The sequence below is a fragment of the Nicotiana tabacum genome, chromosome 4 (genome assembly GCF_000715075.1).
Source record: "Nicotiana tabacum cultivar K326 chromosome 4, ASM71507v2, whole genome shotgun sequence".
NCBI classification, from domain to species: domain Eukaryota; kingdom Viridiplantae; phylum Streptophyta; class Magnoliopsida; order Solanales; family Solanaceae; genus Nicotiana; species Nicotiana tabacum.
This window is the reverse complement of record NC_134083.1, coordinates 101662744-101686542: the sequence shown is the minus strand read 5'-3', so window position 1 is coordinate 101686542 and position 23799 is coordinate 101662744. Positions and strand designations below refer to the sequence as shown.

Sequence of the window (23799 nt, the reverse complement as noted above, 5' to 3'; positions counted from 1 at the left end):
AAAATAAAATATATTATTTATTATTGAGAATATTTTGGAGAAATTATTGTTTTCAAACTATTCATATTATTGGAAACTTCGGCAAACAATTTGGGTTTTTACTGATGTATTTGAAAGAAAGAACTACTATTTTTGAAAATCATTATCTGGCTGAGTATTTTATTCCTGAGTTACTTCTGGTATTATTTGCTTTATTTTGTTATGGATTGTTGTGTACTATTAGTTGTGGACCTGACCTTGGTAGAAGCTCGTCACTACTTTCAACCTACGGCTAGGTTTGTTACTTACTCAGTACATGGGGTCGGTTATACTGATACTACACTTCTGCACATTGTGTGCAGATGTTGGCTGTTGTTGTTGATGTGCTTGATGGTTGCGGGACTTGAAGATGTACCTGCGTTCCTGTTGTAGCTGCCTCTTGTTCAGGGTAGCCTTAGATTTATAAAAGCTCTGTTTATGTATTATTCAAACAGACTATGTATTTATTTTATTTTCGCTTTGTATACTCTATTCTTGGAAGCTCATTATTTGTACTACCAGTTCTTGGGGAGATGTATTGGTTTTAGATATTTTCTTTTAATTAATTTCATTGGAATTGGATAGTTGAAAATTGGCTTACCTAACGGGTTGGGTTAGGTGCCATCACGACTAGTGGATTTTTTTGGGTCGTGACAGAAAGATACGTTACGTTGGTACTCGGTTGAGTAAGGCACATGGTGCCCGTCGCGGCCCATTGGTTTGGGTCGTGATAGAAAGAATATGTGAACTTTACATAACTGTCACAGTTTAAAAGAAATATAACAAATTCTTAGCATGAAACCCAATATTACAATTGTGGCAGAAAAATATTTATATTTGCAGCACACAATTCCATTAAAATAGGAATATTAATTATTAATCCCTAAACATAAGCAATTTGAATGGAAAGTCAATAATTCTTTGTACAAAAATCATGCCTTTTTTCTCTTTATCTATTATTTTTCCTTCTTTTTCTTCATCTTCTTAATTTTGTTTTCTACCGAAGCCAATATATTTTCTAAATTTGTTCCATTTGTTTTCTTTTTAATTATCTTTTTTAAGTTTTTCTCTTCCTTCTTTCTTCCTTTCTTAACATAAAGACCTTACTTCGATAATAATATATGTTAATATATACAAAACGTATATATAAAAAATATACATTGAATTAAAACATATAAAATATATATAAAAAATACGTCTTCAATTAAGATGACACTTAGACATGTGAAACACACGTCTTCAATTAATTTGTGCATCTCTCATAGCTTTTTCTCGTTGTTGGGCTGCCTCTCTTGCAGCCAAATCCACATTACCATCACTGTTTCCAGCCATAGTTTTTTTGGTTGAAGATTGCCCAATCTTTTCTAACATCTCGGTCAGATTTCTTTCCTTCCTCATTTGTCGTAGTTATTTTTCTATCTCTGGCTTGTATGGTAGCACTTCTTTCACAAAAGCTCGAGTCATGCACCAACCTCAACCTGTAACCTGCGCACAGTCAAAGAACACCAAACGTAAAAAGGAAAAAATAAAAATAAAAAGAAAAATTCCTGAATTAGCACTACAAACTATTTCAAACACTATTGATTGCCAATCCCCGGCAATTGTGCCAAAATTTGACGAGCTCGAAATACACACCTAAATTATACTCGCTAATCAAAGATAGTATAGTAAAATATCATATCCATAGGGATTAGATTTAAATAGTATTCTCGTAGTTTCTAGATTGGTTGTTATCCCAGATGATCAATAGTTGAGATTTATAAGATGTCTAACTAAAATTAACTAAGAATCTAAAGCTATTGACTAATGACAATCGAAACAAGGAATAAGCAAAGAAAGTTATCAATGGGAGAAGATAAGGTTTTGATAGGAGAGGTGCAAGATAATTTTTTGGGATCTAACTCTAGATAATTCACTTCTAATGTTCAAGTGAGTTTCTCGAATTCACTCAATTATTAGTTCAAACGTTCAACAAAAAATTCTCTCTCGATTAAGTCTTAACCTCACAAGATGAACCAATTTAAGCACGTGAAGATATGCAAGAATGCGTAGTGGATTAGTTTTTAGGAAAACCTCTTTCGATTATTCTCCTAACTAGGTTTAATCAATGATTCAACTAGCCTCTTTCGATTACTTAGAAGAATCTATGAACTCAACCAACAATATAATGCAAAGATATCACAAGTTATGCCTCTCTCAATTACATGAACTAGTAAGTATAGATGCAATAATTAAATCATCAAAAAACGCTTCAATATATAAAACTAGAGTTATAATCCACAAACAATCATCAATACACCAAATCCATTAAACCCTAAAGAGAACTACTCTATAGATATGGAGAAATTCATCACAAATAAAATTAAAATATAGGAAAACATAAATTCAATCCAAACTCGTGTCTTGAGTTAGAAAGAAATGATGAAATCCTTGTGCTCGTGTTCTACCCTTTTGAAAATCTTAATATTCTAGATTAGTAGATCTTTGAATTCCATTATTTGAATTGCCTCTTAATATTCAATCTTTCGCACTAACCCTAATCGACAAAATTGTCAATTTAATAGTTTCAATGGTAGAGATTTTCTTATATATTATTATTCCTAGTCTCCTGACTATCCACTTTTTGCTTGCTTTTTGATAACCCGAATATACATACAACTAAAATATAAGCAAGCGTTTGGACATAGATTTGGTTAAATCTTGAAAAAAAAAGTTTTTGAAGTTGTGTTGAAAAATAATTTTTGGAAGTTGAATTTGTGTTTGGACATGTATTTTATTTGAAAAAAATTTGAAATTTTGTGAGTGGAAGAAAAACTTTTACCCAAAAACTGCCCTAAACTTGGGAACTTGAAAACAAAATTAAATTTTAAAAAAAACTGATCATAGTCCATGAACAAACACAGTTTTCAATTTTTTTTTCCAAGAAATGTACCCAAAATCTATGGCCAAACTGGTGCTAAAAAACTTGTTTAATCCAAGAAACACGATTTTTAAATTCTTTTATTCCATGTATGATATTCATATTGAGACCCGATTAATCTGAAATTCACAAGGCTTATTAAAAGGGAAAAATATTCTTTACTAGGATTTTTTTAAATCATATTTAATAGGACACCTTATGTTCAAAATAAGCCTAAATTTATCAATCTCTAGCCATTAATGATATACTTACCAAAACTAGCTAGTCAAGTGCATACAAAAATTAAAAATCTCATATAAATAAGAATTCTTTCCCTCCGAGAATCACGCACAAAGATCTCCTTCCATATTTTAAAGAGTGATCAGCAATATTAAATATAAGACGGAAAGAAAATTTCATGAATGAGATAACAAACAAGGCGATGAAATACAAAGAAAAATTATATAACATTTTAAAAACCTAAGCAAAAAAGGACTTTTTTCAATGGGTATGATTGGAATTAATTGAAAACATATAGATGAGTCAATATGCAAAATTTGGAAAAAAAATGGAGGTGATTTGGACTAGTTTGAGTCAAAATTCGTAGTTGAAATCGAGTTTAAAATTTCTCTACGACATATGAATCAAACATGTATCTCACAGGAGATACACAAGAGATACATGTTTGATACACAAAAGATACCGGGGAGATACACATATCATCTTCTTGTATGTTCATCTTGTGTACTTCGAATTTAGCTAAAATTTCAATTCAAACCACCTAAATACTCCACCAAATCGTCCCAAAATTGAGATTCACACTCCTTAAGATGTACCCAATCTATTCCAACAATAACCACTCGAAATAAATTCCAATTTCGAAAACCTAAATTTTTTAAATCAAGTTTAGCAAGCTTCAATGATTGTCCATTGAGTTTTTAGTTTAATACTGACCCAATTCAACAAACTAACGTTTAATAGTAATTTCTAAATCGAAATAAGGTGTTCAATTCTCTGAATTAAGGTGTTCGAACTGCCTTTATTTTTGAGCAAAATAGACGTGTCACAAAATGATATTTTGGCAATTTCTGGTAGATATTTTATTTTGAACTAATTTGGGTTGAAATTGTTTATGCACTGCCAATTGAAAAACAAATTCTAGTTATCTATGCCGCTGTCAACAGTTTGGATAGTTTTCGCTATTTAATACCCTTTACGTGGGCTTGTAAGTAAAGAGGAGAATTTTACTTCCATCTTCCTCTGAAATTTCCCATTTAGCATAATTCCAAATCCTCTCTTCATTTATCTTCAAAAATCTCAGTTCCTTTCTTTTTTCAAGAATGAGGGATTTTGCTTCTTGTTTTTGTGAATGTGCAGTACAAATAGTATCTGAAACTACTTGTTCTACTTATTCAAACACTTCTTGTTTCCCTCCATCTTTAATCCCTTCAACACAAAACAGTGCTAGTTGTTTGTACAAAGTTACTTTGTCCAATCAAAAATATGTTTTGATCACTGTATCATGGTACAAAACAAACACATAACGAGGGTAAGCATACATTTTGGTGATGATGCTTCAAATTCATTCAAACTCAACACGATTTTGCGTCTTTTTGGGAAGAAAAAGAGAAGCAGAGCAATGGAATTTGGTCATTCTAAGGCTATATGTAAATTCGAACGATTCTTAAAACCAAACATGAAAATGATAATAACATGCATGTTACATGGTCTACTTTAATTCCACTGCTAATAACGAATGAACAAAGCATATTATCTACTGCTTAAAATTTTAAAAATCCAACATAAAAGGCTATGCCATCAAAATGCTGACTTCTAAGGGCAAAGACAAGAAACCAGATATATATACAGTAGAAATTTGGAGCAAGAGGCTGTGAAGATGCACCAGCAACTCACATCAGCCATTTTTGTTAATGTTCCAAAGGAGTTTATGGATTACAAGAGGAATTAATCAAGTTAAACAAGCAAAAAAGGGCCAAACAAGGGTTCTTAGGCACAACTTTAAAGATCAATAAGAAAAACAAATTGGATGAACATGACACTTCCTATAAATGCAATCAAGAAAACAAAAGGTCCCCCATAGAACACACCAGTCTTGGACCTCCCAACTAGAGCAAACACATAAACAAATGCTTTCCATATATTTCTCTGCTAATATTGGAAAATATTGTCCAGTGCAAAAAGCAACCACCCCCCTTCCCTAGAAAAAAGGATCATATACTTGGTCTTTTCATTACAAATCGAGACTTCCCTCTCCCATTCTTATCATTTCATTTCCTAGACAGTACTTCCAATCTTCATTTCTCTGGCTTTCTAGTATAAAGTTACACCAGCGAATGCTTAAGAACTTCAACCCTAATAAAACAAAGGAGATCAAAATAGAGATTAAGAAATGCAAAATCGTCTTAGCAACAATAGAGGGTTATCCGACAAGCATGCTGACAAGTTAAACCAAGTAAAGATATAGAGAGCAAAAGCCAGCTACGAACGATCATAAAATATTACCAAAACTTGCAATACAACCAAAATTACTCAACCATCATGGATTACAAACATCACCAAAACAACTGAGCTTGGCACTAAAATTCTCGTCCACAATTAACCAAGTCTTGCAAAAAACAAAACATAACATTAAAAGACTATAACAAAATCTAGGACAGTATAATACTCAAACCAGCTCCATATGGAATTCAAAAGCACGCCCCTTCAACGCAACCTTCTAGCCTCTCTCTCAGACTCTAACAATGTTAAAACATCACCCTCTCTGACAGGTCCCTTGACATTTCTCATGATAAACCTGTTCTGGTCATCAAGAAACTTGACTCTCACCTGAGTTACCTGTCCTCTGGACCCAGTACGGCCCATGACTTTCACCACAATAGCATGCTTGGTTGCAGATTCCATCCTGCAAATCGCATAATACTATTTTTACATTTGTCAACAGTGTTTAAGTTATATGCACTAACAGTACACAATTAGGTCATTCATCGGGTAATTCTAGGCAAATCTCTTTATACACATTTTGGTATTTAGTAAAGATGGTAAACCTAGAATCACAGGCTCAAACTAGTGATAGTGTAAACAATCTTTAACCTATCAGCAACTTAAACGACAAAAACAATAGGTATATCAAGGATAAAACCTTTGAATGGATCAAATATTATAGTGAAACAATTAGCAGAAAGGGCCAAAATGTTGTGCTAAAACATTAATTTGGAGAAATTAATTTCAGACTTGACATAGCCCCACCATCATATTAATTTATATAACCAACGATAGCCACACAAAACGAATAGATTTCACACTTCAATGATACGAACAGATAGTTAAAACTAAAAAAACTGAGCATGGACAAAAGATTAAACAGAAATCCTATTAAGAGTTTTCTGCAATCAACATGGAAAAGAGACAAAATTTGAAGAACAGATTGAGTCACACTACGCATTTGAACAGAACTAACAGAGATTGGTGAAACTACTAACACGTTGAACATGTTAAACCACAAAATAGAAACAGAAAATTCAAGGAAACAGCTTGTGCATTAGAAAAAATACGAAGAGTCCTAAAAGGGTTTTAGGGAAAACGGAGAAGGCTAAAACCTTGAGAGGAGCAGACGAGCGAGCACAAAGCGCAAATTGCTATGACGGCCGAATAGGAGAAAAAATGCCTTGCTCTATTGGGGTGAAGTAAAACCCTAGGAGATGTCTATATATATGCAGGAGCTGCTTCTGCAATTACATTGGTGCCCCTTTCTCAATGAAAAGTCTAGAGGGCATAATCGCCAGACAGAGAACAAATTGTCAACCACCATTTGGTTGTCCTTTCTTTTCTTTTTTATTTTCTCTTTGTTTTTCTTTCCTTCATTGGGTTTTTTTGGGGTACATTCATTGGGGAGGAAAATGATCAAAATGGTCCTTAATGTACATTGGTTGGATTATTTTGGTCAATATTATATATCAAGTAATAGTAATAGTCCTTAATGTATATAAAAAGTGTATCATTTTAGTCTCAACCCTAAAAACTAACGGTACAAAGCAAATATACCGTTAAACTTAGCTCATCTCCCTCTGCTGCTTTCTTTCACTGTTTTTTTGAAACGAATTTCTGTTAGCATCAAATTTGATAATCATCTAATCCCTCTTGCCCCCCCCCCCCCCAAATGCTAGCTTGTTAGGGTGAGTATTATCCGAAGTTTGTCTTCTCTTGCAACACGAACTAATTCTAGTCTCAGATTCTTGATTTAACTTAGTGGGTTACCAAGTATTAAAATTTCCTTCACATCTACTCGTATTATATGCTTGAAATTTCTTCTACCAAGTGTACTGGATAACGAGCCATCTTCTTAAACTCATAGGGACATGGTCTAAACTCCAGTTAAGGAATTTTTCCGGTCAAGTTCTTCAGCGTAGAAACGATCACTGAGCCATTACACAATCGAGTTGACTCAGTGTCATACTGTCATGTACTTTACTGAAATGTCTCCGTATTTTGCGACCCGCTATGGGCTCGGCACTTTCATTCACTTTCTTACTGAAAATCAAGAATTAGTTCATGTCAAAAGTAGATATTGCTTTAGTTTCTCGGTAGCTTTGAAAGAGTTTCAAGAGTGAGTTGTTCTCTTCAGCAATTTTTATTATAAAAATAAATAGACTTTGACAGAAATATGAATAGAAGGTTGGATTTTGAGGTGAGTTTGGACCCTAGAAGAGTCTGCTGAATAATTTGAGTTCATGGACAGTAACATTTTCAACTACATGAACCACAATGAGATCGTTCATGGCTCTGGTGCCTCTTCTGTACAGGGAGATCGATCGCTCTTTCTTTGCAATGCATGTAGAAATAAAAATTTAGATTTGTATGGCACGAATCGGTGGGAGAAGAAAGGGATTTTTTGGAAGGGAAGTGATGAGAGCACACCAACAGGGAGACTATAAGACAATTCACTTTGATCTAATTTGCTTTCTACGCTAGCTGGAGCATTTTCAAAGCTTTGTGAATGCTGAAAGGGAGAAGCAGAGGGGTCTGTCATGCTTTTCTTTTGATGGGTCCAGAACCTCTAGGTTAAGTTAACAGTATATTTTCTTTGTACCGTTAATTTTTAGGGTTGTGGCTAAAACCATATACTTTTTGTACACATTAAGACTATTATTATCACTTGATATATAATAAGGACCAAAATAATCCAACCCATGTATATTAATGACCATTTTGATCATTGCCTCTTCATTGGATTCAACGTTATTAATACTAGTGTTAGTGTACGTATTTTGTGTGTGTACCCATATCAATTAATATGTAGTTTTATAAAATTACATAAATCATATTAAACAATGTGTTTGCGTTATAGTAGTAATTTTTTTAAAAAGTGCAAGCTCTGAAAATATTGAATGTTGATCACATTTAGCTAGCTAGCACTATAAAGGAAGAAATCCTTCCCTACAAAAGTTCATAGATGTTTTATTGAGATTCTGAGGACATCTGTGGGAATATGCCCTACAAAAATTCTTCGATGTTTTATTGTGATTGTGATGACTTCTATGATATCTTACGAAAATTATAATTATTTCTATGACAAAAGCAACAAGTCACACAAAATAAAATTATTATGATTCTTCAACGATTTATCACATAACACAAATTAAAATACTAGATTTTTTGGTCTTTCAGTTATTTGAGAATATAGTAGTGACAATTTGAAGTTTAGAAATAACTAATATTATTGATTTAAAAGCTTAAGACGAATAACTTAATACATAAAAAAATATAGGGAACTGTCATGTATTGGAATGTATGCAGAAAAGAAAGAAAAAAATAAATGGCAATTTAATATATCATTTTGTTATGAAATAAAAGCAATTTAATAAAACATGAACAAGAAATGGAGATAGAGAGAAGGAAGAGATTTTATTTCTTCTTCAATTGTATGTTCTTTCCATATATAATAATGCTTTTATATAAGCATGAAAAATGAAGAAATATGTCATTAAGCATTTGAGATAAAGATCATGGAGGAAGATAGATATCCACCGTATTTTGATTTTTCTTATAAGACTACTCCTTGGATGTCCATAGATCATGTGTCTCGTTAAAACCTTATTTAAAAAATTCTAGTAAAGGAAAAAGAGTACACATGTTTAGAAATACGCTTTTTGGTTGCCTCATCAAAAACCTTGCAAGGAAAACCCAGTGGGACAAAGCCTTGTGAGGGAAAAAGAGTATACCGCATATTAACTCCCCCTAATGAGAGCATCAATTCACATCCTTGAGCCTTCGCACCCCAATCTTATACATTAGTTTCTTGAAGATTGACGTCGGTAGAGATTTGGTGAACAAATCAGCCATATTATCACTTAAACGGATCTGTTGCACATTGATATCACCATTATTTTGAAGATCATGTGTGAAAAATAACTTTGATGAAATGTGCTTTGTCCTATCTCCTTTTATGAATCCTCCCTTCAATTGGGCTATGCATGTTGCATTGTCTTCATACAAAATTGTGAATAGTTTGTGACACTTCAAATCACATTTGTCTCGAATAAGATATATTATAGACCTCAACCATACACATTCTCAGCTTACTTCATGAATATCAATTATCTCAGCATGATTAGATGAAGTAGCCATGATTGATTGCTTAGTCGATCGCCAAGATATTGTAGTACATCCACATGTAAACACATAGCCTGTTTGAGATCGAGCCTTTTGTAGCATGTTTGAGATCGAGCCTTGTGTGGGTCAGATAAATACCCAGCATCAGCATAACCAACAAGATCGGGACTGCGATCATTGCCACAAAATAAGCCCATATTAGTAGTCCCTTTTAGATACCGCAATATGTGTTTAATTTCATTCCAATGTCTCCTTGTAGGAATATAGCTATATTTTGCTAAGATATTAACTGAAAAATTTATGTGAGGCCTTGTAGTGTTAGCAAGATACATTAGCGCACCAATTGCACTAAGACATGGTACTTCAGGACTAAGAAGTTCTTCATTCTTTTCTTGAGGTCAGAACGAGTCCTTATTCACATCAAGTGATCGAACAATCATCGGAGTACTTAATGGATGTGCTCCATCCATGTAAAACTGTTTCAATACCTTTTCTATATAGGCAGATTGATGAACAAAAGCTCCGTTTGCCAATTGTTCAATTTGCAAACCAAGACATAATTTTGTCTTTCTAAGATCTTTCGTCTCAAATTCCTTTTTTATATAATCAATTGCCTTTTGAAGTTTTGTAGGAGTTGCAATAAGGTTTATGTCATCAACATATACAACAAGTACAACAAACTCCGGTGTTATTTTCTTTATAAAAATACATGGACAAATGACATCATTTATATAACCTTCCTTTAATAAATACTCATTAAGGCGGTTATACCACATTCTTCCTGATTGCTTTAGACCATACAAAAATCTTTGCAATTTGATTGAAAACATTTCCCAGGACTTTGAATTATGTGCGTCATGCACTTTAAATCCCTCGGAAATTTTCATGTATATCTCATTATCAAGTGAGCCGTAAAGGTAGGCTATAACCACATCCATTAAATGCATGTCAAGCTTTTAATGGACAACAAAACTAATGAGATAACAGAATGTTATAGCATCTATAACAGGAGAATACGTCTCTTCATAATCGATACCAGGCCTTTTTGTAAAAATCATTGTGCAACAAGGCGTGCCTTATATATTTGCACCTCATTTTTCTTATTTCTTTTACGTACAAAGACCCATTTATAGCCAACAAGCTTAACACCATTAGGTGTTTGGACTACATACCCAAAAACTTCACGTTTCGCAAGTGAATCCAACTCAGATTGGATTGCTTCTTGCCATTTTGGCCAATCACATCTTTGTCGACATTCTCCAATGGATTGAGGTTCAAGATCCTCATTATCTTGCATAATTCTAGATGCAACATTGTATGCAAAGACATAATCCACCACTATATTCAATCGATTCAAATCTGTCTCAATATCGATTGGGTTTATTGATAGTTCCTTATTTTCTTGAGTCTCAATCTCATTGATTTCCTCATGAATCTCAAGATTGGTTAAATCATGAGTTTCTTTATGAGACTCATTCGTAGTGTCATCTTGATCATTTATTTTTCTTTTTCTAGGATTTCGATCCTTAGAACCCAATGGTCTGTCACGCTTTAGATGTACTTTTGACTCATTAGCTATGATACTAGAATATTATCCAACAGGGACATTAATACGGATTAGAACATTCTCTGCAAGGATATGTGATTTCGTTATCCTTTTCAGATCTGTAAATGCGTCTGCCATTTGATTTGCTATTTTCTGCAAATGAATAATCTTTTGCACCTTTTTTTCACAAATAGAGGCATGTGGATCACGATGAGACAATGATTGATTTTTTCACAAAATTTTCCGTTTGATTTCACCAATTTCTCCCCCTAATTTTGGAAAAATGCCTAATCGAATCAACAATCTACAAATCGAGCAGTTAACAAATATCTCGTTAATGTTTCGAGGTAGCGAATAATGGAGGGCAATTCAAACTCAACATATATTCCTAACTTTCTTTGGGGACCCATCTTGGTGCGATATGGCTGTGCTATAGGCACATATACTGCGCACCCAAAAATTCTTAAATGAGATATATTAGGTTCATGACCCAAAACTAATTGCAACGGAGAATATTTATAATAATTTGTTGGTCTAAGACTAACTAGCATTGTTGCATGCAAAATAGCATGACCCAAAACAGAAGTGGATAATCTCGTTTTCATGAGTAACAGTCTTGCTATCAATTACAGACGTTTAATCAAAGACTCTGCAAGGCCATTTTGAGTGTGAACATGAGCTACATGATGTTTTACTTTTATTTTTATTGATAAGAAATATTCATTAAATGCTTGGGATGAAAACTCAGCAGCATTATCAAGTCGAATAGACTTAATTGGATTATCGGAAAACTGTGCCCGTAATCGAATTATTTGTGCCATTAATTTTGCAAACGCCAGGTTGCGAGATGACAATAGGCACACATGAGACCATCTAGAAGATGCATCTATTAAGACCATAAAATATCTAAACGACCCACTATGTGGGTGAATAGATCCACAAATATCCCCTTGTATACGTTCCAAAAATGCAAGGGACTCAATCTCAACCTTTGTTGGTGATGGTCTAATAATTAACTTGCTTTGATAACAAGAAGTGCAAGGAAATTCATTATTTAAAAGAATCTTTAAATTCTTTAACGGATGCCCATTTGAGTTTTCTATAATTTGTCTCATCATAATTGATCCAGGATGTCCCAATCGATTATGCCGAAGTACAAAAGTATTGGAATCAGTAACTTTTTGGTTTACGATAGAATATGCTTCAATTGCACTAATTCTTGTCCAATACATGCCACAAGATAAAGATGAAAATTTCTCAATAACCCTTTTCTGGCCAAAGACATTCTTGGTAATGATGAGATATTCGAGATTATTCTCATCTATTGTCTCAATATGAAATCCATTTCGACGTATATCTTTAAAACTCAACAAGTTCCTCTTGGACTTGAAGGAGAATATTGCATTCTCTATGATAAGTATTATTTCATTAGACAGAGTTATAGTGACTCTTCGAGAGCCTTCAATTAGATTACTACTACCAAAAATTGTAGTAACATCTGCCTTATACATACCTAAATGAGAGAAATATTTTTTTTCTTTGAATATTGTATGTGTCGTACATGAATCAAAGCAAATATTTTTACAATTGAACTTTGATCCAAGTTTACTTTGAGAGATATCCATATTTGCTTCCCATGTTTTGACATACAAAAAGATGTATATGAATAAATATTAGTATTTTCAGAGAAAAAAATAAATAAATAAAGTTAAACCAATGATTCAATAGTGACCTTTTAATGCAATTTCGAGCAAATTCTAATTATGATACAAATAATTACGTAGGAAAAATAATACAATTATAAGTACATTACACATATGACTAATACAACTACAACAAAATTATTTAAATGTATAAGTTATTTACATTTTCCTATACATTGCATGAAAAATAATTGATTCGTGTATGAAAAGAACATACTTAGCAGGTTCTCTTTTCTTTATTCCTAATATTTTATCCATGTACATGAAAAAAATGAGGCCCCGATGTACTAGATTTTTTTTTCTTTTTTCTTTTTTTTTTCCCAAAGAAAGATGGGAATTGAGGGTCAAGTAACAAAAGTTGTTCCAGGGTGCTTGTAAACTTTTTTTAAAAAGAATTAAAGTAACGGAGGAAAATCAAAAGCGTTAAAAGATCACTTAGACTAGGATACTAATTAATTAGATATTACCCCTCGTTTGTGAGATTTGTGAAACATTGAATCTTCATTTATTTTTTAATTTTTTTTCGAAAATACATATATTTTTAAGAACTACATAAGCAGTATTATTAAGCGCAATAAAAATTATATGATGTTTATTCATTAGCTACTACGAATAGGCAAAAAATAAACATCAAACTACTCAATCATCTTTAACCACAGATCCATCACCGATCAAGTGGTTTATATTTCTATCAGGGTGCTCAAAGAAGTCTGCCACATCGGGTGATGTCAAATTCATTGTCATAGACAAAATTAGTTTTAGGGCCTTTATTCTTTAGAGATGCTTGATAAAGCTCAACCAAATATTTTGGTATGCGACAAATATTTGCCCAATGCCCTTTTTCACCGCAACGATAGCATTCAGTTTCTGAACTCCTTGCCTTTGGCTTCTCATCTTTCCCTTTCCACTTTTGGAAGTTATTTTTCTTTGGGGAATGATTAATACTAGGAAAATTTCTTCTTTGGCCACGACCACGAATAGGGCTACGACCCTTTCCATGCTTAGCATAATGGGAATACATCTCATCCACTTTAGGCAATGGTGTAGACCCAGTGAGTCGATTTTTGTGATTTCTCATAAGCAAGTCGTTGTTTCATTCAGCCACAAGGAGAAGAGAAATCAACTCAGAGTACTTCTTGAAACCTTTCTCCCGGTACTGCTGTTGCAAGACCATATTGGAGGCATGAAATATTGTGAACATTTTTTCAAGCATATCATAGTCAGTGATACTATCTCCACTGAGTTTCAATTTAGAAGTAATTATGAGCATCGCTGAATTATATTCAGAAACAGACTTAAAGTTTTGAAGTCTCAGATGAGCCCAATCATATCTTGATTGTGGAAGAGTGACCAACTTTAAGTTGTCATCTCTTTCCTTTAAGCCATTTCATAAAATAAGTGAATATTTGACTGTTAGATTATTCTATTTACAGCCTTTCATCAAGGTAATGGCACAAGAAAATCAAGGCCTTAGCACAGTCTTGGGTAGATGCTTTATTTCTATCTTTAGTAGCGTCTCCAAGACCCATTGCATCTAAATGGATTTCAGCATCCAACACCCATGTTATATAGTTCTTGCCCGAAATTTCAAGGGCAACGAACTTTCTTTTCATAATATCAGTCATAATTAAAAAGAGGAGAAAAATTATACCTTAGTCTTCTCAAAGAGCTTCTTGAGATGGTAGAGTCTCGTGCTAATAACGTGTTATGAAATAAAAGTAATTTAGTAAAATATGAACAAGAAATGGAGATAGAGAGAAGGAAGAGATTTTATTTCTTCTTCAATTGTATGTTCTTTCCATCTATTACAATGCCTTTATATAGGCATAAAAAATGAAGAAATATATCATTGAATATGTCATTAAGCATTTGAGAGTAAGATCATGGAGGAAGATAGACATCCACCATAATTTGATTTTTCTTATAACACATTTTGCAATGTTTCATCCTTATTGCTTCATGTCTCACTCCTTTGTCTGGTTTCGTTTACTGCAAATACTATTCTTATGGAAATAGATTTATAGAGTCTATGAGTTTTGTTAACTTGAAAAAATAATTTTTACTTATTTAATGAATAGAATACAATTGAATTATTTTTTGGCTAACTAATTAATATTTAATTATTTATTCTCAACATTAAAGAATTAATTTAATTTTGTTGATTCAATTCTTAATATTAGCTCATTCCAAATATTTAATATTAGCTCATTCCAAATATTAAACATTTGATTGTAACATGAAAGGAATTATAATTATTACATTGTATAAATAAAATAAATTATATAAGGTAACTAAATTTTTAATGGATTTAAATTACCAAATGTTACGTTGCACATACATGTAGAAAAAGTGGAGCGTTTTTATAAATTACCAAGGATGGTGTTTTGATTTTTTTCTAACATGATAAAGGATATTCCCAACAGATATATGACACCGATGAAGAGATTGTATATAATAGTAATGACATTAAGCTAGCCATTATTGTTGAAGCTGCCATGCACCAGTTCTGCTTTTATGTTTTTTAAGATTTTTTCTTGTTGGCTAAATTAGACAAAAATAGGAAAAAGAGTAAAATTATGCACTATATAGTATAATGTGCAAAATTAATGACTCAATCTGTTGAACGAAAGTGATTCCCCAGTCCCAAATAATAAATAATGTTGTAATAACCTGGCCAACTATTTTGTATATTTGAGCCATGTTTCCCTATTTGATGCTTCATGTATGTTTTATTATTGGTTTGTGACTTGCAGTGATGGTTGGTTTGGTTCCGAAAAAGGTTTTGGAATGAATTGAATAATTAGTTCCAAAAGCTAAGTTGTAAAAGTTGCCGAAGGTTTAACTTTTATGTAAACGACCTCGAGTTGGTGATTTGATGGTCCAAATAGGTTCATATGCTGGTTTTAGACTTAGGTGTATGTTCGAATTTGGATTTGGAGGTTCCTAAGATATTTTTGCTCTATTTACTAGAAGCAGGCAATTTGAAGGTTTTAAAAGTTTACAAGTATGATCGGGAGTTGACTTTAATGATATATGTAACAACCCAGCCGATCATTTTGAGCAGTTGCGTTCCGTTCAGCTATTTGAAGTCTTGAGTAGCTTTGACACGCCCAAACCTGCAAAGGCGTGGCTGGCACCCGGTGCCGTACCGGCCCGAGCGAACCACTCTGTAACTCACTTTTTTTCTTCTGCAACTATCATGGGCCAACATGACCACAATTCGTAATGTATAACTATAAGTGGGAAAACGTTGTATCAATGAACCATCGTTCTTAAAACATGAATACATACGGGCTGTCAAAGCCTCTGACATACTGTACAAAATAAATCTCTGTCTACAAAGTCTCTAAGATTATTCGACATCAAATGGGACAGAGTACCGGCCTACCCATAAGTCTGTAACAAAATGCTGACACGATGACTTATAGACTCGGCTGCACTCCAAATGAGGTGGAGTCTTACCGATCCTTCGCTGAATGCTAACCTCGTCTACTATGAGGGCCCATCAAATTGATTATCTATACCTACAGGCATGAATGCAACATCCACAACAAAAAGACGTCAGTATGAATAATGTACTGAGTATGTAAGGCATGCAAATCAGTATATAAAGGACATGGAAGAAACATGGAATAAAGGACTTAACCTGTAAGTCTGGATAGCTCTGTAAATCATGAAATATTTATAATGTCATGCATATGCGTATAAATGTCATATAATGCATAGGTATGTGCGTACATAATATCATCAAGCCTCTGAGGGCATCCCATCATATCATCCCAGCCTCAGTGGGCAAAATCATCAACGTATACTAACTGATCAAGTGGTGGTGCGTATATAACGCCTTAACTTTTTCTCATACCCCATATATATATATAATATAGGCATATATAACGCCATCTGATCATGGGTAAATGTATATGTATAAATGAATACAATACATAATGAAGTAAGTCAATACGATCTCTTGAAATGTCATGAGACCCATGAACAAACGATATGATAGTAGGACACATGGGGATTCAAGAACATAGGCAACCCTAGTACTAAAATAGAATCATTTCTGAAAGTTCAGCGTTTGCTCATTTCGTTTGTATCATATGGATCATGCCAAAAGAAAAGAAGGGATAGCCTTAACATACCTTACTTGATGAAATTATCAACTACTTTAACTTGAGCTTTCCAAGAACTAAGCACTTCTTATGATCATGGCATATTTCATGTTGCTTGACATATGGAGTATCATGGATGTATGTTTTTGCTATGTTTCTAAAGTAAGAGACTTCCTAATAATAGAAGGAAAGATTTCAACCTTCTTTCTACATCTTAATTGCAAAAGAAGTATAATATGAAGGCTTAAAGGCTTGCATTGTCAAGTGTAAACAAGGCACACCAAGTGCTATGACTCATGTGCACATTGGTGCCACCCTTGGCCAACTTCATGCTATGTGGCAGCCCACAATTTCCCTTGAAACTCCACCTAATCCCATAAATCAAAGAGTCACCATTTGGATGTTTGAGTCATTTTCACTTGTTGCCACGTGGGGGTTGATTTTACCACCTAACTTATCCACCAATTTACTAAATGTTCCATCTTGCTCTATGACTTAAGAATCATTTATTGGGCTTTCCTTGGCTGCCACGTTGGGAGTCTTATCAAGTCAAGCCTATCCAAACATGTTAATTACTTATCCATCCCAATAATTTGATGACTAAGCCACCAAAACTCCCTAATCTTGCCACCTAGCTCCAAGACTTGCCTAGTCAATATTGAATTCCCTACTTGCTGCCACCTTAATCCTTATAAAGTTGATTAGTCATGAGCCCCCTTATCCTCATGATTCCACGTGGATTCATATAAATGACACTTATCCACTTATAACTAATTTCATATTCCATGACTTTATATCAACAGTTAACCAATTATTCATACAATAATTTCTAGGTCTCGATTCACTTAAATACTAATATATTTCATATACCTTGCTATCATGATCCGTATTTTATCCCAAAATATCAAACATCAACGAAACTCGCTTTCTTCGATTTGTTTACCCTATGACCTTCACAACACTTACTTATCACTTGATATAAATATCATAAGCACTTATAACCTCATAAATAGTCTTGTCATTGAACTTATGTCAATTATCTTATGACAAATCCAACGTAGAAAAGTACGGGATGTAACAAGCTTCATATGACGTATTATGACTTGTGTGGATTGTCGGTTTTGGTTTTCAGGTGACTCGGGATTGATTTGGAAGAATGATTCGCAACTAGGAAGCTTTAAGTTGGAAGAGTTGACCAAGTTTGACTTTTGTGTATTTGACGTCGAATTAAAGTTTTGATAATTTCGTTAGGTCCGGATGATGATTTTGGACTTGGGTGTATGCCCAAATTTGCATTTTGATGTTTCTAGAAGGTTTTGACACTATTTGGCGAAACTTAGAAATTTGAAGGTTGAAATGTTCATAAGTTTGACCGCAAGTTGACTTTGATGATATCGGGTTCGAATTGTTGTTCCGGGAATTGAAATAGGTTCGTTATATTATTTGGAACTTGTGTGCAAAATTTGTGATGTTTTTGCCATTATTCTGTTGTTATTATTGTTGTTGGCTGTTGAAATTGAGTATTGGACCTTGCCAAGCTCATCACTGCTTTCAGCCCAATGTTAGGCTGGCTACTTATTGAGTACAGAGTCGGTTGTACTCATACTACATTCTGGACTTTATGAGCAGATCCAAGTATTGCTCATCATGGTAATTACCAGTGAGCCGGATCCAGACTAGTAGGAGATTTCGAGGTAGCACTGCTATTCCGTTCGCATGCCTTGAAGTCCCCTCTTTATATCATGCTGTTATTGTTTAGTCTTACGGACAATATTGTATTTGTTCAGACTCTGTATTTAGTATTCTATAGAGCTCATGTTGTAATGACTAGACCAGTCATTTTAAGTTCTAGCATTATGTTCTGCAATTTGAGACTTCGAACAGCTTCATACGGTGTATTATGACTTGCAGGCATGGTTAGTTTTGACTTTTGAGTGGTTTGGTATTGATTTGATAGAGTGATTCTCAATTTGGAACCTTTAAGTTGGAAGAGTTTACCAAGGTTTGACTTTTAAGTAAACGATTCCGGAATCGAGATTTGATAGTATTAATAGGTATGTATGGTGATTTTGACTTGCGTGTATGTTCGTATTTTTATTTGGATGTTTGAAAAGGATTGTGGCTCTATTTGTCAAAAGTTAGCAATTTGAAGAATTAGAGAATTTAAAGGTTTTACCGGGAGTAGATGTTGGTGTTATCGGACTCCTATTGCGGTTTTGAGAAATTGTATATGTCCACTTAGTGGATTATAACTTGGACGCAAAGTTTGGCCAGAATCCGGAATCTCTAAGTGTGGTTCGAACGCGTTCAACGAATGTTGGAATGTTTGGAAGTTAAGAGAAGGATTGTGATCCTTGATTCTTGGTTTTGATATGGTTTGTGGTATTTTGAGCCTTTGCATAGGTTTGGTTAATGTATTTAGACTTGTTGGTATGATTGGATGGGGTCCCGAGTGGCTTGGGTGTGGCTCGGGATGGTCCCGGATCCCTTTTGGGAGTTGATGGCATGGCTGGTTCTGGTGTAGTCACACCTGCAACTGGTGTTCGCATCAACAGTGCCGCATTTGCGACTTTTGGTATCACAGAAGCAATGTGGGATCAATCTCAGGAGAGCCGCATCTGCGATGTGGTAACACAGATGCAGAGTTCGCTTTTGCAAGGAAAAGACGCATCTACGAGAGTTGTAAGGCCAGGCGGGCGTAGCTTCTACGAGATTTTGTGTGCGCTTGCGGAGCCGTATCTGCAGAGTTATTTGTTGTAGGTGCGAGGGTCAGCTGGGAAGTGTTTTCATATGCAAACTTTGTGGCGTAGAAACAAGCTTTTTGGTCGCAGATGCGAGTAGCTCTAGCAATATGTTATATTTCGAGGGTTTGTTCTTTTCTCATTATTTTGAGATTTGGAGCACGGAAAGATGTGATTTTGGAGGAAATTTTCACTACTACTTTGAGAGTAAGTAATTTCTACTTAGATTTGATTATGTATCTTGTTTCCCCATGGATTTATACACTAAGAACATGGATTTTTTAAGGAAAATTTGGTGTTTTAGCCTACACTTTAAGAGAATATATTTTGAGGATTTGAGTACCAATTTGGACTCTATTTTGGAATCTAATCACATATTTAGATTCGGCACGTTATGGATCATCAGATTTTGGTATTGGTTTCGAATTTCGGGCATGCGGGCCCAGGTTAACTTTTGTTGACCTTTTTGAAATTCATCAAAGATTGAGGCTTTTTGGATTGGGATCATTTTCCATAGTATTATTTGACTTCCTTGGTTGGTGATTGACTTGTATTTGCGTGATTGAAGGCTAGAGCGAGATTTCTACACGATTTGTGGTTAGAGGCTAGCCCGAATGAGGTAAGTATCTTACCTAATCTTCTTGAGGGAACAACCCTTAGGATATGACTTTGTTTGTCTAATTGAAATGTGTGAGGATCAACGTAGATGCGAGGTGACGAGCGTATATACGGGTGCTATGTATGATTCGTGACCATAGTTGTTTTTAGGCTGAACTATGCCTTGATTTGGATATTGTACTCCTTGTTGTCATGCTTTACATGTTTGTATGACTAAGTAAACTCTGTGAATCATGCTAGAGATCATATCTAAGTGTAGATTCCCTGTCTTAACATGATATTCGATGTTTTATGGCGTACCTGCCTAACTTGAGCTGTAATTGTACACTTCGCACAAACATACACTGTAACATGGTATTTATCAGTCCATAAGTACGTGATTTGATATTTGTTGATTGTATACACATATTATTGTATATGTTTTATGTGATATGGATTGGTTTGACAACACGTGAATGGTCCATACGGTTTGAGCTATTAGAGTACGTGAGTTGTCCGTGTGGTTGTTATGAATATGGAACGTGAGTTGTTAGTGCGATGATTATGATTATGGCACGCGAGTTACCCGTGCAGTGATTATGATTATGGCACGTGAATTGTTCATGCAGCGCGTGGATAAGGATCCATCCCCCTAGGGTCCTCCGCTCATGTTTCTCCTTGATGACATATACACGGATTATGAAAAATTGGCCAGTGGTTGGATTTTATATATCTTCTCTATATACAGACTCCTTGGGTGTATACATGATATTTTTATTGAGTATCTTCTTTATATGCTAGTTTCATAATGTATACATGCCATTTTAAGCATATCTTCCCTATATGACTCTTGATTTAAGAATTGATTGGTTTGATTCAAAATACATATGTTCTCTATATGTTCAACTATGCAACCTGACTTTCTTATTCATGCATATCTTCTCTATATGCAACTATTGAGGGATTATTATATATTTCATGCATATCTTCTCTATATGCAAGCTTGATGATCTAAGGATGTTAGATGCATATCTTTTCTATATGTTGAGCTGTTAAACTGGTACAATACATGTGCATATCTTCTCTATATGCAATTGTTGATGTGTTATCTGATATCAAATGCAAATCTTTTTTATATGCTGAACCATTCAGAGACTTGCACACATCATCTCTATGTGCACTGATTGGTTGTACTTGTATTTTATGCTTAAATTCGATACTTTTTGGGGTACCTATATAAATGTATTGAGTTGCACAAGTTATGTAAAGTGAGTATCCTTGACCCGATACCTCTTTAATACTTCACCGAGGTTAGTCAAGCTACTTAGTGAGTACACGGGGTCAGTTGTACTCATACTATACTTCTGCACCTTATGTGCAGATCTTGGAGTTGAGCTGCTGAGGATGACGGAGGCTAGCATTGAAGATGTACCTGCTTTCCATATATAGATACCCCTTGTTGTTGGTAGTTTAGGACTTGTACTTTTGTTCGTGTATATCCTAATAGATGTTGTATTATTTTCGTACCAGCTTGTAAATCTAAATCTTAGTGGCTCATAATATTTACTACCAATCCTAGGGAAATTATATATCATGCAACTATTATATTCATTTATATTGATGATCTTTCACTTGAGTTGCATCATTTACAGTTTGGATTACCTAGCATACTGGGTTAGGTGCATCATAACTAGGTGAGATTTTGGATTGTAAAAAGTTGGTATTAGAGCCATAGGTTCATAAGTTTTACGAGTCATGAGTAAGTGTCTAATAGAGTCTTGCGGATCGGTATAATGACGTCCATACTTATCTTCGAGAGGATACAGGGCATCTAGGAAACTTCACCTTCTTTATTTTCTTATCATGCAACCTTGATTTAGCTTGAAGCTTATATTTTTAATTTCTTTCCATTACGTGTATGTGATGTTGAACACTCGATATCTGCTATGCATCGGTGGCTTGCGATGTCGTGGATGAGGTGGAGGATGTATTTTTATGTTGTGAAGGTAGGCCAGTCTGGAGGACTTGAGGCTAAATTTAGGCTACAGTTTGGGCTCGGCAAATTCAGTTGTATAAATATGTGACTTTGGACTCTTACGTCCGGTGGTGTCCCTAGTGGTGGGATTGATAGCTCAGTGAGTTGCCAGATGGCTATGTGATGAGTATTATATGACATAGGACTACGCCTATATGGTTGGATATCACAGGAAGGATTTGCTTTGGATGCTTGTTTTTTGTCTTGATATGTTGTACAGTTTTGCGTTACGAGTGTGTTATTAAATCTTTCAGTTGTTAATTTATGGGATAAAGTAGATTCTTATATCTTGATGATGATTGTAGACTTGGGAGGGTTAATTGATTGCATAATGGTTGTGACCATCATAGAGAGATGTTGGTTTGAGGATAAGCATGTGGGCTATCTCCTACAAGGAGGTGTGAGGTTGTGTAACACTTATAAGGTTCCTATGAAGAGTTTTCTTCCTATACAGTGGGATGTATGTTCTACGATTAGAGTTCGGATCACTTGGGGAAATTCACATGACTGCCACGAGGATGAGGATGCACTTGGAAGATGATTTGGAGTGGTTTATGACTAATGCTACATGAGCTTATGAATAATTCAGCTGAATAGCAGTGCTAGATCATGGCAATTATGAAGGAAGAGCACTGTGGTTTAACAGATGATGCGTTCTATGGCTTCGAGCAAAGTGGGGGAGTCTAATATCGATGATCGAATTGCATGGTCATGTGTTATATTAGTTCCTGGGCTAAGGGACGTTTGTGGAATAGTTCTGACTTGAAGAGGATGACTTCGAGGATGATTCAAGCAAGGGATTTGTTGGGTGCATGATCTACTATACTTTATGGGTATATGAAAATCTTGGAATGATTTAGCTTTGATAATCATTGTGGATGTAGTGTGCAATTAAAAGGAATAGCCCAATTGCTTCTTTTTTGGGTATTCATGTGCTAGAGGAGCCCAAGTAGTTCGGCGCATATTGGTTGTCCATTGGAGATTAGAACAAGGTGAATGACTCTAGAGAAGGTTCTAATGGGTTTAAGATTTATATGTGGTATTTAAGGATTCCGGATTTGTGTATCACTAAGATCTGAGATTTGCATTGGATGACACTAAGACTTGCGGTATTTTTGTATTATTATTGATTCTATATTGCAATATTAGAAAAATAAAAGAAATAGCTTCAGATTCATAGAAGGTCTCTTCAGAGCGAGCATTTCGGTTTGCAGTACTATTGGGGGCATATAGGAAATAAAGTGGCTTATGGGTCTTAGGACGACCTGATTGTATGTTAGGGTCACTTGGGCTTTGGTTGAGGAACATAGTGTATTGGGAAAGGGAAGTATTATCTTGAAGGCCAGACAGGAAGAATTGGAAGAAGTTGGGGTCAACTTAGCAGTGATTTGGATCAGCATAGTAATAGCAATGATCAGTTCCTTTGGTATGATACGGCTTTACAGGTGTTTTGTGGCAATAATTTGGGTTTGGAAAGTCTATGTGGCTTGGTTGATTTAGAGGAATTCAGTTCCGATG

At 34.6% G+C, this 23799-nt stretch overlaps 1 non-coding gene and 1 pseudogene across 1 annotated transcript; both read right to left on the bottom strand.

Annotated features, from left to right (window-relative positions):
* Nucleotides 1–5417: 5417 nt before the first annotated feature.
* Nucleotides 5418–6621, bottom strand: LOC107825181 (uncharacterized). Its single transcript, XR_012708869.1, has 2 exons — nucleotides 6535–6621; nucleotides 5418–5840 (listed from the first exon to the last, which is right to left on the bottom strand). It is a non-coding gene; the product is annotated as an uncharacterized LOC107825181 (transcript).
* A 476-nt stretch (nucleotides 6622–7097) lies between these two features.
* LOC142180057 (uncharacterized) lies at nucleotides 7098–7964 on the bottom strand (annotated as a pseudogene).
* Nucleotides 7965–23799: the final 15835 nt, after the last annotated feature.